The following is an 18459-nucleotide window of genomic DNA, read 5'->3' on the forward strand; positions in this document are numbered from 1 at the left end:
GTATTAGTTCATGTTTATATGCTTCTTATTTAACCTTCAGAACACCACATCCTATGGGTTGGGTATTCTTATCTTTGTTTGGCAGCTAAGAAAACTGAAAATTGGAGGGATTAAGTTCTGTGGGCTGAATGGTGGGTGGTGCCTAAAGAAATCAGATCGTAATCCCTGAAACCTGTAAATGTTACGGTAAAGTCTTTGCAGATACAATTAAATCAAGTATCTTAATTCAAGATGGGGAGGTTATGCTGGTTGGCCCTCTATGTAATCATATGTGTCTGCATAGGAAAGGCGCAGTGAGATCTGACCATCCACAGAGGAGAATGAATGCAATGTGAGGAGTGACCAGAGAGAGATCTGAAGATGCTGACCTGGAAGTGATGCAGCCACGAATCTGGCAGTGCTGGCAGCTGCCAGAAGCTGGAAGAGTTAAGGAACAGATTCTCCCCTAGAGCCTCCAGAATGACCATGGCCATGCTGAGACCTTGATTTGGAACTTCTGACCTTCAGAATGGTGAGAGAACAAATTTCAGTTGTTTTAAGTCCACCAGTTTGTGGTAATTTGTTACAGCAGCCACCAGAAACTAACACATTGAGTAAGTGTCGGGAGTCCCACAATTGCTAACAGAGCCAGAGCTGGATGCCAGGCCTTTCAGACTGCAAATCAGTAGGATTTAGTATTTCCAAGGTCAAGTGGAAAAGGAGAAGGATAGGGTGGGTGGACCATTGAAAGAGAACAGATAACTGGTGAATCTTTCACTCACTCAACCATGATTGAGCAATACTCCCCAACCCACACTTGTTTTCTTTAGATAATAATGTATTAAATGGCCCCCCTTCCTTCCTATCTTCTACCCCATTTCTTTCTCCTTTGGAGTGGTCTTCAGGGAAATGTAAGGAAAGTTTGACATATAAACCTCATTCCTCTGCTTCAACATTAATCTTCTTTGAAATTAGACGTGGTAATGCACCAGAAAGGCATGTAAATCAGAGTATAACACTGAGTGAAGACAGAAAGAGATATTATTACTTTAGAGAAAAGAGCTACAACGTGGAGGTTTTTACCAAACTGAAAATAAGATATTTGCTTTTGTGACACATTGGTATCAGATGTTTCTAATTTCTGGTCCTTGCACTGGCTTTCAAGGGTACCAAATATCAGGTTTTCTGAGTTCCCAGCACCAGACAAGCTTGTTGGTGAGCCGTTTTTGCTTTACCTCTGGTGCACAAAATCCTTGATTCAAGACGTCTTCATAGCATGGACTTTAAAGGTAAGTCTTCTAATGGTTCCTTAATTAGGATGCCGCTATGCTATGTGTAGATACCCTTTATCAAATGAAATTCGCTTTTACCCTTAATTTACAAAGGGTTTTTTTTTTCATGTGTTTATGTTGGCCTTTATCAAATGCTTTTTCTGTTTTTGATGTGTGAGTAGAGATTTTCTCTTTTGATTTGTCAATGTGGTGAATGGAATTTTTAATTTGCTAAAATTAAACTCTTTTTGCATTCCTAAATTATACGTCATTTGGTTGTGGGTATTATATTTTTTTATACATTGTTTGATTTGATGTGCTAATATTTTGTTTAGGATTTTATATCTGTAGCCAAGAGTTATATGGGCTGATAATTTCCTTTTCCTAAGCTGTTTTTTCTGGCTTTGGAATCATAATTATACCAATAAGATGGAGCTTTTTCCTTCCTTTTTTATTTCCAGAGGGGAATGATCTAAAACTGTAATTGTTGGTAGAAAATACCTGGAAATGTACCTGGGTCTAGTATTTATTTTGAAAGACCACACTACTGTTTCAATTACTTTAACATTTCTAAAATCATCTAGACTTTCTATTTCTTATTGGACCAACTTTGGAAAGATACATTTTCTAGGAATTTGTTTATTTAGTCTGTGTTTTGATATTTGATGGTTAAAAATTGTTGATGATATTGTCTCATTATGGTTAATTTTACTCAGAGTTCTTTCCTAGGTTACATTTCTAATATACTTGTAACTGCTCTCATTTTCTCTTGGTTAGTTTTGTGTATATTGTCCTGTTAAAGTTGATCTTTAATTGCTTTTGGCTTGTCAGTAGGTGGGATTGACTCCTAGGCTGACTAGTTGTCAGACTTGGTTCTGCCCACAGTGGATGTCCTGCTACATGAGGGTTGACCACTTAAATGAGGTTTGGCCTCTATGGGCTCTTGTGCCTGTAGAGAATTCCCTCTGAGTGTGTCACTTGTAGGTCAAACCCGGTAATACTCTGGTTTGGTCTGGAGTTGGCCTCTGGGTGTGTTGAATGTTGTGCCTCTTGGGCTGGGCCCTGGTGTAGGGCAATTTCAGAACAAAGCAAATCACCAAGCCCAACAACAACAACAAAGAAAAAACCAAATACATTCACATGTAAAAACAACTGATAACCCACACTCAACACAGGCAAAAATATCGAAAATACAAAAACAAAACAAAACAAAAAAAGCAGCAACAGTCTTGGCGTAAGCCCACCAAATATTCTCCAGGCTGTCGTCTGCTGTACCAAAGAGTCCTCTGCGTCGTGTGCAGGCAGAGCCCAGAGTGACCCTGGGACTGCAGTTCTAGATGAGTGGGGCTATGGGGTCTGGATGGTAGTTTTACAAAGTCAGTGCAGTTTCTGCTCTTGCCTGCACATGTGCGCATTGAGAGTAACACAACCAGCCCTGTGCCCAGGTCTCCTGACTCTTAGGGCACTTCTTCCGTGTGTGTGTGGGGGGGGAGGGGAGGGAGATTTCTGAGCTGCTGAAAGCTCAGACCTGCGTCTTCCACCTGCTGCTGACCCCTGGGTGTGTCTCCCCAGTTGTAATTGCCCTGCCATAGGGCAAATCAGAAAAGGTGGGGGCTGGGGATCGAGGGGTCTTCCGTCTCCCAGCCCAGCAGTGTCACACTCTTCCCAGTCTCTTTCCTGGGTCATAGCTGTAAGCCGGGTCTTCCTAGATCCTGAGGGCTATGGCTCCTCTGTACTCTGACACTACTCCTCAGTTCAGGGGCCAGCTTGAGTCTCTGGAAGGGCAGGGGTAGGATTGGGAGGGGAGGGGCCCAGGTATGGTGTTTACCTCCTTTGTCTGACCTAGGGCCCAGCTGGAGGTCTCAGCTGAGGTTACTGCCTCAAAGGCTGGATATGCTGCTCTCAGCAGGGAGATCAGCTGTGGTAGCAGGGAAAGAGCCCACCTCCCGGCTTTTGTGGTCTCTGTTCTGTCCTGGGATCCCCTGCATCTCTGTAGCCACAGATGCGGATGCGGGCAGCATCTCCACTCCGCTCCCTTCCCGCTTCCCCTGCTCGCCCAATTTGCCCACTTTCAAGTAATCCCTGTAGAGTCTCTTAGCTGTTCTGTGTGATGAGCAGAGAGTCCTTTGATGGGTTATAGATGTTCAATTTGTGATAAGTTCCGGAGGAGAACTCAAGAAGACCACCTCGCTGCCGCCATTCCTATGACGTCCTCTTGGTTAGTTTTGCCAGAAGTTTGTTATCGTTCATCTATTAAAGGGATCAACTGTTGGTTTTAATGATCTGACTAGATCATCATTTTCTAGTTCATTGATTTCACTTTTATTATATACTTTCTTTCCGTTTCTTTAAATACATTCTGTGTTGCTTTTTTTTACAACTACTTAAGATAGACACCTAACTCAATTATTTTTTTCCTGATATATTTAAGACGGTACAGTTTTTAAAAATGGGCTGCTTTTTGTGCATCCCACAGGGTTTGCTACACGTCATTTTCATTTTGACTCCATTCTAAGTATTGTTAAATTATGATTTCTTCTTTGATCCAGGAGTGTGGGTGATTTGTCCTTATAAATGTGTTGAGTTTTGCCTTATCGCCCAGTGAGTGGGGAATATTAACGACCACACACACACGCCATGAAAGTGTATCAGATCATGCCAGCCCTCAGTTCAACATCCTGCAGTGGCCCCTCCTTGCATTCAGAGTAAAGCCAGTGCCCTCCAAGTCACTTGCCTGGCTCCAGGTCGTTGTCCTCACCACCACACACCCACCTCTCTGCCCTACTCTGCCACTGCTCTCAGATTTGCACTCCCCACATTGGCTACACCAACCTCTTTGCTGTTCCTAAAAAGGCGCCAGGCATGCTCCTGCCTTAGGTTCTTTGCCCTGTCAACTCTGCCCACGTTACTCTACCCTGTTCATCTCTAGGACAACTGCAGTCTCAGTCTTTGCTCAGCTCTTGTCTTCTCAATGAACCCTTCTCTTCTATTAATTATGGCCACTTTCCACCACTCCCACACCTTATTTTTCCCCCATAGCTCTTATTAACTTCTAATATACTATTTAATACCTAAGTCATACACCTGTGAGCCTTGATTGGCTCACCTTGCTTCCTTAAGCTGTAGTTTTCTACCGGGTAAAATTAAAGGGATATATATGTATATATCCCCTCCTTTGCAAATAGAAAATTCTGTGATTTGGCCATTGAATTTTAACTATTAAGCCCCAAATATTTTACAGTGCACGGTTGTCAATTAGGACAAAGCAGAATGTGTGTGATCACAATTATTAGAGAAGAACAAAAAACCAAGCTTTTCTAAGAAGGATCCATGAAGGTAAGGTGAGGCACAGCTGGGGGAAGCCCAGTGTAATCAGGCAGCAGACAAGCAGGGATATGATATCAGGGAGCTGATTTCCATCTTTTCTGGGTACATGGTGTCCAGTGGAGTAATTAGCACACTAATGCTAATTTGTTGACATTTTCTCTTGGGCAAATGTCAGTCACCTCTTTGGGTCTGAGTGATAAGAAATAACGTGGGAAATATGAAAGAATGTTCCTTTAAAATAAGACTCCTAGGAAGTTACCCTAGGATAGAACCTATTTCCTGAAGGAGCCATGAAAGGGAATCCGAAAGACTGCAGGATTGCAGCAGGCTTTGGTTACATAAAACAAATCTCATTGCTTAAGGAGAATAGCCGATAAGAAGAACTGATCTCCAGTCAGACTCCTGGGTTGCAATTAGCACTTGACCTTTGAAAATGTTAATTAGTTTCTCTGAACTGTGTTTTCTTCATCTCAGATGAGTTTTATAGTATTCCCCACCTCATTCAATAATACATGTAAGTTCAAGTCTCTGTTCCAGGTACCAAGGATACAGCAGAGAACAATGTACAGTGTAACATGTTACTCGTCATAGAGTTTAAGTTTTATTTACGCAACAACCAAAGGGGCTTAATTTGCAAGCAGGAGGTAGCTTCATATATTAGGATGTTTTGACTCAGATGCACACCGTATTTGAGTCAATCGTTTTAATTTTAGGGAAATGTTTATGTGATGTCTGCAGTTTGAGAAGGCAATGAGTGAGGGAAAATTATTTCTAGTTAATATATTTTGGTGGAAATATTTGTCATTCCCAAACTACCTAAAATGCTTAACAGCATTAAACTAGATATAATAAAAACAATAATGAAGTAAGGTGACTTTGGCCTTGAAGTTACTGAGTGATGTCTGATTTCACAATAAATTATAGCAGAATGGTCTTGCTAACTCTCAAGCAGGAAAGCAATCTAAAAAGGTTTATATGTATCAAGAGTGTCACAATACTTTTGGGAATCTATTTGTCACTTTCTCACCCAGGGCAGCTGTAGAAAGTAGGTGATGATTTCACTTTACCTTTACCATTTCAGACATTTGCCAGATGCACTTTCAGTAGGAAATGGATTTAGCTGGAGTAGGATCGTCTTTAACATTTTTGCTGAGCGTGCATCTCCAAAGGACCTCTGAGCAAATTAAGCTAAGTCTTCAAATCTAAAGCAAGTTTTAAGTAATTGCTTGTCTTTTGGAGCTAACCATTTTCTAAATTATATTTGTGGCAATAAGTCAAATACTCATGGATCACAGTCATTAGAAATCTGTCTCATATTAAAAGGTGACAGGTCCAGGAAAGGAAAAAAGGTTTGAAAGACTCTGAGATGAGAATAAACCATTTTGTGTGTGACAGTATACCTACATAGGGTAGCATGCATTATCACCTAAAGTTTGCTCATCGCATTTACTGTGTTGAAACATATAGTTGTTTGCATAGGGCCTGATGCCCTGCCCCCCCCCCCCCAGCTTTTCTTTATTCTACCCTTTGTTCATTCAGTCAACACACAGTTCTTACAAACCTGTCATGTATCTGGTACTTGGGAATGCAAACCATATGAGCCCTGTCCTCCAGCATCACAGTATTTGAGGAAGATGGACCTGAAATAACTGAAGAAGACCCCAAGGGCAGTCTGCTGGAGGAAGTGCCCAGCACAGTGCCTAAGACAGTTAAGGGAAAACTTGATAGATGAGGATATGATTAAGTGGAATCTGGAAAGAGGAGGGAGAATAAATGTGGCAGAAAAAAAGGAGAAGAAGGTTTGTTTCAGAAAGATGGGATGTATGTGGACGCCCCAGGAGATGGAAGACCGTGTATATTTCAGAACCTCAAGTAGCTGGCGTGTCTGCCCTGTTGGGAAGGTCAGCACGGTGGGCAAGTGTTACATGATGAGGGCTGGCAGTGGTATTCGTGTTTGCATCCTCAGTGGTTAGAATCACGCTGGGCCTGTGTCAGTTCTTGAGAACATTGCTGTATAGAATTGGAAAAGCTCTGAGTAAGGTGTAGGAGATACAGGTTCCATACCTGGCTGCCACTGAATGTCTAAGTGTCCTTGGGAAAATTATTTGTTTATTCAACATCTGCAGGTGTAAGAGGAAAGTGTTTGATTTTATGAATGAATACAAAATATTACATAGCCTGCAAAACCTTTCAGACTATATGCATTTAAAGTTACAAAGGCACAAGTAACTTCAGTATAAAAGCTGAAAAGAACATGTAAGGGGAATGTATGAATCGATACATAAAAAACAACCAATCCCATAGAAAATGGGGAAATAGAATTAGGCAGTTCAGAGAGGGTACACCTAAATGGCTAATAATTACATGGAAAGATTCTCAACCTCACTAGTCATCAGGAAAATTAAAATGAAAACCTCAAGAAAATTCCACTTCACATCCATCCGATAGGTCATAAATAAAACGTAATGTTTTCAAATGTTTGAAACAACATTAACTAAATAAAATACTTCGGTATACACTGCCAGTGGAGTAAGTGCATGAATACAGTGACTTTGTAAAACACTTTGTTGTGATGTAACAAATATACTCATGAGATGTGACTTCCAGGTGTGGACTTTAGAGCCATCCTTGCAGACACCCCAAGGAAACATTTGCATGAAAATCCCCAGCAACAATGTCTGCAATAACAAAAAGTGCCCTGCACAGTCCTGTCCTGAGCCACACTGCCCTATGTCTCTCCATGTCACCGACACCCACTGTGCCATTGGATTGTGGGATCCTCTTCAGATGCCATGCGTTTCAACATGGTAAATGTCTGCACTGCTTAAGACTACTGCTTTCTCTAAGAACTGTTTCCTTGCCACAAGATTGAGATCCTCACATCCAATTGGACTTTGGATAGAACCCAACCCAAACTAGGGCAATTACATGGGCATTTGGAATTAGAACTGAAACCCAGTCGGTCAGCCTAATATCAACTCTTCCAAGGGAGTAGATGAGCCTCAGAAGCTACTGGGAGACTTTGCACTGCCTGTCATACATGGAGGGGACAACAAAAGCCTGTCTTTAGGATCCAGGAGGCAGAGATAAGAGACAGGTGTAGCAATGAGAGTTTTACAGAGAGTTTCCACACTGCCAGTCAGTGTTCCTGAGTTCCTAAGAGATAACATGTTAATAAGTTCCCATTTCACAGTCAGCTAGTTAGCTGTTTTCTGTGACTTGCACATAAGAATCTTCACTAAGATTCCCAGGATATATTTTCTCAAATGTGAAAATAGTAATTATGTAACGGTCGTAGAATAGCGCTGTGTTTTCTGTGAACCTTCACACAATTTCATATTCTTGCTATGAGAAAAACTTATTCAAGTTTCAAATAGTGACTCATATATTTTGCAGAACTTGCCTTGAAATATGAGGACTACCTGTACTGCTTTTATGATTATTTTTGCTTCCCTTTTAAACAAGTACAGATACTTCCCCCCCCCACACACACACACATTTTAAATGACATCAGTGATGGACCTGATGCTTCTACCTAACCTGGCAGCACATTTTGGATTGAATCAGACTCACTGACTCAGCCAGTGTTTTCTAAAAGCCATTGAAAATGGTAGTTAAGATGTTTTTAAAAGGTAAACAAAGAAACAAAGTCAAATTCATTACAATTCTAGAAGGATCACTCCACCTTTCCCTCTAGTTTCAGGACTATAAAACTTTCAAAATGAAAAATGTTCAGCCTGGAGATTTTTTTTTTGATTTTTTTTTAACTGCTCATTTCTTCATTGACCAAGAGTTTCCAGCGGGATGGAGCTCCTGGGTGAGTAATTTCCATTTAGGTAATTTAGCTAAAGGACTGAATTATTTGCATGCTCCCCAGCTTCTCTGATTATCCGTCTGCAAAGGCTCTTGTTTTGAACTCCGTGAAGTCTCTTATTCCTGCCTGGTCACCAGGAGGCTGATAGAATCATCTAAGTTCTTCTGGCGTGAGCTGCCTGGGTCCCACACTCTACACTCTGAGCACAGAGACACAAACTCATTTGAAATGTTTATTACATTTTATGATTTCAGCTCATTTCCTGCTCTCCTGTGAGGTTACCAGGCTATTTGCTGGAATCTGAAAGTACAAAGGGGCCTTGCGATGATGAAGTAATTTAATATTTTTGGTAAAATATTCTCAAAGAGTTTTGCAGTTATACACTGATCAAAAAGGAACATGTACACTGGGTGCAGAGAACTCTTAACTCTGGTTGATAATACTTGAGGGAAAGGCAGGGTTTCTGAAAGGGCTTTTTTTTTTAATTAAAGTTTATTGGGGTGACAACTGTTAGTAAAGTTACATAGATTTCAGGTGTACAATTCTGTATTACATCATCTATATATCACATTGTGTGTTCACCACCCAAAATCCGTTCTCTTTCCATCACCATGCATTTGATCCCCTTTACCCTCATCTACCACCCCCCTCCACCCTTACCTTCTGGTAACCACTAAACTATTGCCTGTGTCTTTGATTTTTGTTTCTTCATTTGTTTGTCTTGTTCTTTTGTTGTTTTCAGTTTTATATACCACATATCAGTGAAATCATATGGTTCTCTGCTTTTTCTGTCTGACTTATTTCACTTAGCATAATAATCTCAAAATACATCCATGTTGTCACAAATGGTACTATTTCATCTTTTCTTATGGCAGAATAGTATTCCATTGTGTATATCCACAGCTTCTTTATCCAATCATCTATCGAAGGACATGTTTCTTGTTTCCATGTCTTGGCCACCGTAAACAAAGCTGCAATGAATATTGGAGCACATTTATCTTTGCGGATAAATGTTTTCAGATTTTTTGGATGGATACCCAGGAGAGGGATTGCTGGGTCATATGGTAAGTCTATTCGTAATTTATTGAGGAACCTCCACACTACCTTCCATAACGGCTGCGCCAGTCTGCATTCCCACTAACAGTGTATGAGGGTTCCTTTTTCTCCACAGCCTCTCCAACACTTGTTACTATTTGTCTCTTTGATGATAGCCATTCTGACTGGGGTGAGGTGATATCTCATTGTGGTTTTTATTTGCATGTCTGATGATTAGTGATGTTGAGCATTTTTTCATATGTCCATTTGTCATCTCTGTGTCTTCTTTGGCGAAATGTCTCTTCAGGTCCTCTCCCATTTTGTAAATGGATTGCTTGTATTATTTTTGTGGTTGAGTTGTATGAGTTCCTTATATATTTTGGATATTAGCCCCTTATCGGAGGCATTGTTTCAAAAATTTTCTCCCATTCGGTTGGTTGCCTCTTTATTCTGTTGATGGTTTCTTTTCCTGTGCAGAAGCTTTTTAGTTTGATATAATAGCATTCATTTATTTTAGCTTTTACTTCCCTTGCCTTTGAGGTCAAATTCATAAAATGTTCTTTGAACCCAAGGTCCATAAGTTTGGTATCTATGTTTTCTTCTATGCAATTTATTGTTTCAGGTCTTATGTTTAGGTTTTTGATGCACTTTGAGTTAATTTTGTGTACTCTGGTACACAGTGACACATAGCAGTCTAGTTTCATTCTTTTGCACATGGCTTTCCAATTCTCCCAGCACTATTTATTGAAGGGTCTGTCTTTTCTCCTTTGTATGGTTTGGCTTCTTTGTTGAAAATTCTCTGTCCATATTTATGTGGGTTTATTTCTGGGTTCTCAATTCTATTCCATTGGCCTGTGTGTCTGTTTTTCTGCCAATACCACACTGTTTTGATTACTGTTGTCCTGTAGTACAAGCTGAGGTCAGGGAGTGTGATACCTCCAGCATTGTTCTTTTTTCTTAGGATTGCTTTGGCTATTCTGGGTCTTTTGTGATTCCATACAAATCTGAAGGTTTTTGTTCTATTTATGTAAAAAATGCAATTGGGATTTTGATGGGGATTGCATTAAATCTGTATATTGCTTTGGGTAATGTGGCCATTTTAACTATATTGATTCTTCCAACCCATGAGCACGGAATATCTTTCCATTTCTTTTTGTCTTCTTCAACTTCTTTTAAAAATGTCTTATATTTTTTAGTGTATATGTCTTTTTAATCCTTGGTTAAGTTTATTCCTAGGTATTTTATTCTTTTTGTTGCAAGTTCAAAAGGAATTTTTTTTTCCTGAGCTTTCATTGTTAGTATATAGGAATGCAATAGACTTTTGTACATTGATTTTGTAGCTGGCAACTTGATTGTATTCGTTTATTGTTTCTAATAGCTTCTTGGTGGAATCTTTAGGGTTTTCTATATGTAGCATCATGTCATCTGCAAGAGTGACAGTTTAACTTCTTTATTCCCAATTTGGATGCCTTTTATTTCTTTCTCTTGCCTGATTGCTCTGGCAAGGACTTCCAACACTGTTGAAAAGCAGAGGTGATAGGGGACAGTCCTGTTGTGTTCCTGAACGTAGAGCAAAGGGCTTCAGTTTTTCACCATTAATTATGAGATTAGCTGAGGGCTTGTCATATATGGCCTTTATTATGCTGAGGTATATTCCTTCTACACCCATTTTATTAAGTGTTTTAATCATAAATAGATGTTGTATCTTGTCAAACGCTATTCCTGCATCTATTGGTATAGTCATATGATTTTTGTCCTTTATTTTGTTTATGTGTATCACGCTGATCAATTTGCGGATGTTGAACCATCATTGTGCCCTTGGGATGAGCCCCACTTGGTCATGATGTGTAATCTTTTTAATGCATTTTTGCATTCGATTTGCTAGAAATTTTGTTTAGGATTTTTGCATCTGTATTCATCGGAGGTACTGGCCTTTAATTTTCTTTTTTTGTGTTTTCCTTACCAGGTTTTGGTATCAGGGTAATGTTGGCCTCATAAAATGAATTAGGGAGTATTGTCTCTTGTTTAATTTTTTGGAAGAGTCTGAATAGGACAGATAGTAGATCCTCTTTGAATGTTTGGTAGAATTCACTAGTGAAGCCATCTGGTCCCAGACTTTTGCTTTTGGGAAGATTTCGGATGACTGATTTAATTTCCTTACTGGTGATCGGTCTATTTAGATTTTCCAATTCTTTGTGATTCACCCTAGGAAGGCTATATGTTTCTAAGAACTTGTCCATTTCTTCTAGGTTATTGAATTTTGGTGGCATATAATCCTTCATAGTGTTGGTGGATGATTCTTTGTATTTCTGTGGCATCCGTGATTTCTGATTTTGTTTATTTGTGTCTTTTCTTATCTTAGTGAGTCTAGCCAAGGGTTTGTCAATTTTATTAATCTTTTCAAAGAACCAACTCTTTGTTGCATTCATTTTTTCTATTTTCTTTTTGTTCTCTATTTCATTTAGTTCTGCTCTGATTTTTATTATTTCCTTCCTCCTGCTGAATTTTGGTTTCATTTGTCTTCTTTTTCTAGTTCTTTAAGGTGTAATGTGAGGTTATTTATCTGGGATTTTTGTTTTTTCTTGAGATAGGCCTGTAATGATATAAATTTCCCTCTTAAAACTGCTTTCACTGCATCCCAAAAATTTTGGTAGGATGTATTTTCATTCTAATTTGTTTCTATGTATCTTTTGATCTCTCCTCTTATTTCTTCTTTGACCCAGTCATTCTTTAAAAGTGTGTTGTTTAATCTCCACATATTTGTGGTTTTTCCTGCTTTCTTTTTGCAGGTGATATCCAATTTCAAAGTCTTGTGATAAGAGAATATGCTTGGGATGATTTCAATCTTCTTAAATTTGCTGAGGCTAGTTTTATGTCCTAATATATGGTGTACCCTTGAGAATGTTCCATGTACACTAGAAAAGCGTATATAGTCTGATGATCTAGGATGAAGTGCTCTATAAGTGTCAATTATGTCCATTTCATCTAATGTGTCACTTAGGGCTGCTACTTCATTATTTATTTTCTGTTTGGATGATCTATTTGTAGCTGTTAATGATGTATTTAGGTTCCCTACTACAATTGTGTTTTGGTCAATTTCTCCCTTTAGTTCTATTAGTAGTTGCTTAATATATTTTGGTGCTTCCTGATTGGGGGCATAAATATTGGTAACTGTTATGTCTTCTTGTTGTATAGTCCCCTTTATCATTATGAAATGTCCATCTTTGTCTCTTGTTACCTTTTTTATACTAAAGTCTGTTTCATCTGATTTTCTCTGGATACCATTTTCTTGGAGTGTCAATTTCCACCCTTTAACTTTGAGTCTATGCTTGTCCTTGTAGCTGAGATGTGTCTCTTGGAGACAACATATGGTTGGGTTTAGTGTTTTGATCCAATCTGCTACTCTGTGCCTGTTTATTGGTGGGTTCAGTCCATTTACATTTAGGGTGATTATTAATATATGAGAATGTCCTATCATTCTATCTCTGGTTTTCTGGTAGAATGGTGTCTTCATTGTTTCTTTGCCTTTTTGTCGCTGTCAATTATTTCAGTGTGGTGGTATTCTATTATTTTTCCCTCTATTTCTTCTTTAGTTATGTTATATATTTCAGTTCTGGATTTTTTTTTTTTTTGAGTGGTTACTTTTTACTTATGTAAAAGAGAGTTTCGTATGTAGAGTATACCATTTTCTTTAGTATGCTTAATTTCTCCATTCCCTTGTGCTGGTTCAGACCTTTACTCCTTCCCTTTTATGTTTTTGTCATCACAAGTTATCCCTATGTATGCTGTGAGTTGATTTCTGCTCTGCAGTAGCAAGTTGTCTTTTTTCTCTTTTTTTAAGTGTTTTTTTTTTTTTTCTTCTTTACCCTGTATGTTATGTTTAAGTGTATAGTGTCTATTTGGTGTAGGGATTGCCATTTCCTACTTCTATCTGTTCATAATACTACTCATGGTTTTTGTATTCTTTTGCTTTTTTGTTTCAGGTCGAATAGCCTCCTTCAGTATTTCTTGTAGTGCAGGTCTCTATGTTAGAAAATTCCCTCAGCTTCTGTATGTCTGGAAAGGTCTTTATTCCTCCTTCATATCTAAAGTATACCTTTACTGGATATATTATTCTTGGCCCATAATTTCTCTCTTTCAATAGTTTGAATATTTGATTCCACTCCCTCCTGGCTTGTAGAGTTTCTGCTGAAAATCTGATGATAATCTAATGGGCTTTCCTTTGTAGGTTACCGTCTTCTTTTCCCTGACTGCCTTAGGATTCTTTCTTTGTTGTTAATTTTTGACAACTTCAATACAATGTGCCTTAGAGAAGGCCTATTGAGATTGAGGTAATTAGGTGTTCTCTTTGCTTCATGGATTCAAGGATCCAGTTCTTTTCACAAGTTTGGGAAGTTCTCATCGACTATTTGTTTGAATATATTCTCTGTTCCCTTCTCTCTTTTTTCTCCTTCTGGTATGCCCATTATTCTTATATTGCTCTTTCTGATAGAGTCAGAAAGTTCTTGTAGAGTTCTTTCATTTCTTTTAACTCTGAATTCTCTCTCTTCTTCCATCTGTGTCATTTCCAGATTTCTATCTTCAATGTCACTGATTCTTTCCTCCATCTGGTCAACTCTACTATCTAAGCTGGCGATTTCAGTCTTCATTTCTTTTATTGAGTTCTTAATCTCCAGAAATTCTATTTGGTTCTTTTTTAAAATTTCAGTATCTTTGGTAAAATGTTCATTTTGTTCTTTGATTGTGTTTCTGAGTTCATTAAACTGCCTGTCTGTGTTTTCTTGCATCTTATTGAGTATTTTCAGAACTGCAACCTTGAATTCTCTGTCATTTAAGTCACATATTTCCATGTCTTTAAGTTCATTTTCTGGAGACTTTTCATTTTCTTTGTGGGCTGTCTTGTTACCTTGGTTATTCATGGCAATTAGTGAGTTATTATTTCTCTTCCTAGGCATCTACAGGAGTGGGTTCTGCAACAAATTCATAGAAAGAGGTCTTTCTTTTGTTTTCCAGTAGGTGTTGGTAGAATGTTTTATTTTCTCTCTGACTGTAACCTTTTATTCTCCCTCACGCTGTAGTGTTATATTTTCTCTGTATTGTTCCAGCTTCTCATACAATGGGGGGATTCCCTGGAAGGCGGGTTTCTCCTCTATGAACAGGTTTCCTGGGTCACAGGGCACCACCTCCGTGGGGGGATGTGGAGAGCTTTTGAATTTCCAAAGCTCTTCCTGCACCAGATTCAGAGCCCATGTGTTTCAGCAGCTCTGTTTACTCCTACAGGGATCCGCTCAGATAGGTGAGGACAGAGGTGGGTTGGATTGTGATAGGTGGCCCAGATCAATGGCTGCGACCACCACCACAGCCTGTCCTGCACCCAAGGCTCCCTCCTCTTTGCTGGAACTAGTTGGGCTGTGAGTCTGTGGCTGCGAGCCACAGTTCTCAGAACTGCAAATATTCTATTCATTTGATCTGACACTGCTGCTGTTCTGCTTCTAGCACTGGGAGGGTGAGGGTAGGATGAGGTCAGGGAGGGTGGGGGGGGCGGCAAGGCTCAGTGCCTAAGCCTTCCATCCTCTGCTTGGCAGTGAAGACTTAAACCTCCATTTTCACCCTTCTACCCTCAGTTTTTGCTCTGAGGTCTCTGCCATGAGCGTTGGGTTCAGCCGTGTTATATGCTGATCCCTTATACGGACTGTGGGCCATAATCATAGCACTAGCAGTCTGAGTTCTTCCCTTTCCCATGGCTGTGGTAGCTCTGGAATGGAGGGAGCTCAGAACTCTGAGCTCGGTCTGTGTCCTGTGCCTACACAGCCTGCATCTCTGAACCTCCCCCCTTCTCCTCCTCTGCTTGCCCAATTTGCCCACCTTTAGATGATTTCATTTGTATGTCTCTTAGTCTTGCCTGTCTACTGTGCAGGGAGTCCCTCGTGGAATTATAGCTGTTCAATTTGTTGTAGATTCCGGGGGAGATTTCAAGAGGCTCACTTCACGCTGCCATTTTTATGATGTCACACCCCTGAAAGAGTTTTCAAAGGTCTCAGGGATCAAAGACCCCTTGAATAAAATTTATTTTAGGAAAACTAAAAATCAAAACAAAAAGCCATTGATTTCATTCACTTAATGTTTTATGTAGATATAAATATATAAATATATACACATATGCATATATATATATATATATATATATATATATATATATATATGTATATCTTTAACATCTCACTATTATAACCTTGAATTATATAGACTGCCTAAGTAGTGTTGTCACTTAAAGATCATTCCAGATCAGCTCTTCAACTTCCTTCCTTTTATTATAAAATGCATTTATTTTTATAGATATGTATACAGAAGAAAAGAAAATAATACTTCATAATTTCACTACATAACCACCTTTCTTAATAGTAATAGTGAAATTAAAGCAAACATTTAACAGTAAAGTGCAAAATTAAGAATGGAAACTCCCTATGCATTTCCATTCTAGCTTCCCCAAAGTAACACTATAAGCAATTTTTTATTGTTTTAAAAAAAAAATGTACTTAACACACACATGAGTGTCCTTAGACTAACAAAGAGTACATTTTTTTTAAATAAAAGCAGTGTTTTTTAAAATTTAATAATATATTTGTGTCATCTTTCCATATTACAAATTATGAACTGTTTTAATGATTATACCTTGAAAACATATATTGATAAATGTTCAACCTAATCACCACTAACTTTTCTTTCTCTTCCCCCACCCCCACCCTGGTCTCCTCTGTCAATTTCCACTTTTTTTCCCAAAGTAGATTTTCATATCATTTTGTCAAGTCTGCATTTCCCACCTATAAAGATAATAATAATAAATTTGATTTCATTTCATTTACACTTATATATAATATTGGTTCTTCCAATGTCACTGGGGAATACCTGTGAATTTATTTCCTGTTACCTAAACTTTGACCATGTTATTCCTTTTTCTTGCTTTATTACATTGTCAAGGGCCTTCAAGACAATGTTGGATAGAAGTACTGATGAGCATCTTCACGTTGGTTGGAAGCTTAGGGGAAAGAGTTTAGTATTTCCACAGTGAATGTGATTCTAGCTGAAGTATCTTGGTAGATAACCCTTAATCAGATTAAGGAAGTTCCTTTTCCTAGCTTGCTGATCTTTAATACAACTCTCTAGTGAGAATCATATGGTGTTTTCTTTATTTTGTCTGTAATGTAGTGACCTGTATTTATTGATTTTTTTTAATGTTAAGCTAATCTTTGCAGGGTTTCCTGGTATAAACCAAATTGATCATGATATATTATCCCTAATATATAGTATTACATTTTCTTTATCATAATTTTATTTAGGATTTTTGCCTATGTTCCTGAAAAATAATACTAGTTTGTGATTTTTCTTACAAAGTCTTGTCAGTTTTACTATCAAGATCACGCAAACCTCAAAAGTGTCCTGGGCAGTCATATCTTATTCTATACTCTGGAAGACTTTACGTAACATTGATGTTATTCCTTTCTTAAATGTTTGGAAAAGTTGGTGTTGTAGTCTTCCATCGGGAGGCAGATATCTGGTATAGCCTTTAAAAGTAAGCTTTCCCACAACACTCTGTGCCCTCCTTCTTTGCCAAGCAGTCTTCCGCTTCAGGTTTATTGGCCAGAACTGGATCATGTGACGATCCCTAGTTGCAAAATAAGAAAGAAATCATACATCTGACAAGGTGCGCAGGACTGGGGCTGGGCCAATTACCACTCCAAACTAAATCAAGGTTCTCCTGCAAAGGAGAAGGGCAACAGGTATTTTATGGAAAGCAAACACTGTCTGCCATAAAATCCGTGATTAATGCAAGCCGTAAACGCTCTTTATAAAGCATTATGATACAAATAACGTTTATAGATGACTATTAAATATTAAAAAGGAGAGAATGATTAAGGTTAATATAATAATAACTTGTCATAATACTCTCTGTTATGTTTTAAATAAGTTCACTTGTATGTGGTGGTTTGTGGTGAGTACAATACAAAATGACATTTTATTTTAAGGACTAATTCTTTTTGTAGAGCAATTTTGGAGTCACAGCAAAATTGAGCAAAAGGCACAGAGATTTCTCGTATACCTCCTGCCCTCACACGTGCAAAGCTCCTCCATTAGTAACATCCCCAGCAGAGTGGTACATGCCTTACAATTAATGAACCTACATTGACACAATTATAGTCACCCAAAGTCCATAGTTCACACGAGCATTCACTCTTGGTGGTGTACATTCTGTGGGTTAGGACAAAAGACATAATGACATGTAGTCACCACTATAGTATCAGAGTATTTTCACTGCCCCCAAATTCTCTGTGCTCCACTTATCCATCCCCTCCCCCCCAAAAGCCTGGCAACCACTGATCTTTTTACCATCTCCATAGTTTTGTCTTTTCCAAAGTGTCATATACAGAAGTCCCACCTTATGCATGGGGGATACATTCTAAGATCCCCAGTGGATGCCTGAAACCATGGATAGTACTGAACCCTATGTATACTGTGTTTTTTCCTACACATACATACACTTATGGCTTCTCTTTGGCATATCCAAATTCCTAGCATCACTATTCTTATGCTTTGGGGTCTTTATTAAGTAAAATAATGGTCACTTGAACACAAGTACTGTGATACACTGACAGTCCATCTGATAACTGAGATAGCTATTAAGTGGTTAATGGCTGAGTGGTACATACAGTGTAAATACATTGGACAAAGGGTTGATTCATGTCCTGGGCCGGAGTGGGTCGGCACAAGGTTTCATCACGATACTCAGAATGGCGAGCAATTTAAAACTCAAGAATTGTTTATTTCTGGAATTTTCCATTTAGTTTTTTTGGACCACATTTGACCTCAGGTAACTGAAACCACAGAAAGTGAAACCATGGAGAAGGGGGGGTTATTATGGTTGGAATCATACAGTATGTTGCCTTTTCAGGTTGGCTTCTTTCCCTTAATATGCATTTAAGGTTCTTACATAAGTTTTCATATTTTGATAACTCATTTCTTTTTAGTGCTGTATAA

General features: G+C 38.7%; 1 long non-coding RNA gene across 1 annotated transcript in view; it reads left to right on the plus strand.

Moving 5' to 3' along the window:
• Positions 1–970: 970 nt before the first annotated feature.
• Positions 971–18459, plus strand: part of LOC141567474 (uncharacterized) — a 260349-nt gene continuing 242860 nt past the window's right edge. Inside the window, exon 1 of the long non-coding RNA XR_012490114.1 lies at positions 971–1268. This is a non-coding gene — a long non-coding RNA (uncharacterized LOC141567474). The remainder of the gene's footprint in view (positions 1269–18459) is intronic.

The sequence above is a fragment of the Rhinolophus sinicus genome, linkage group LG01, assembly GCF_036562045.2.
Source record: "Rhinolophus sinicus isolate RSC01 linkage group LG01, ASM3656204v1, whole genome shotgun sequence".
Classification (NCBI taxonomy): Eukaryota; Metazoa; Chordata; class Mammalia; order Chiroptera; family Rhinolophidae; genus Rhinolophus; species Rhinolophus sinicus.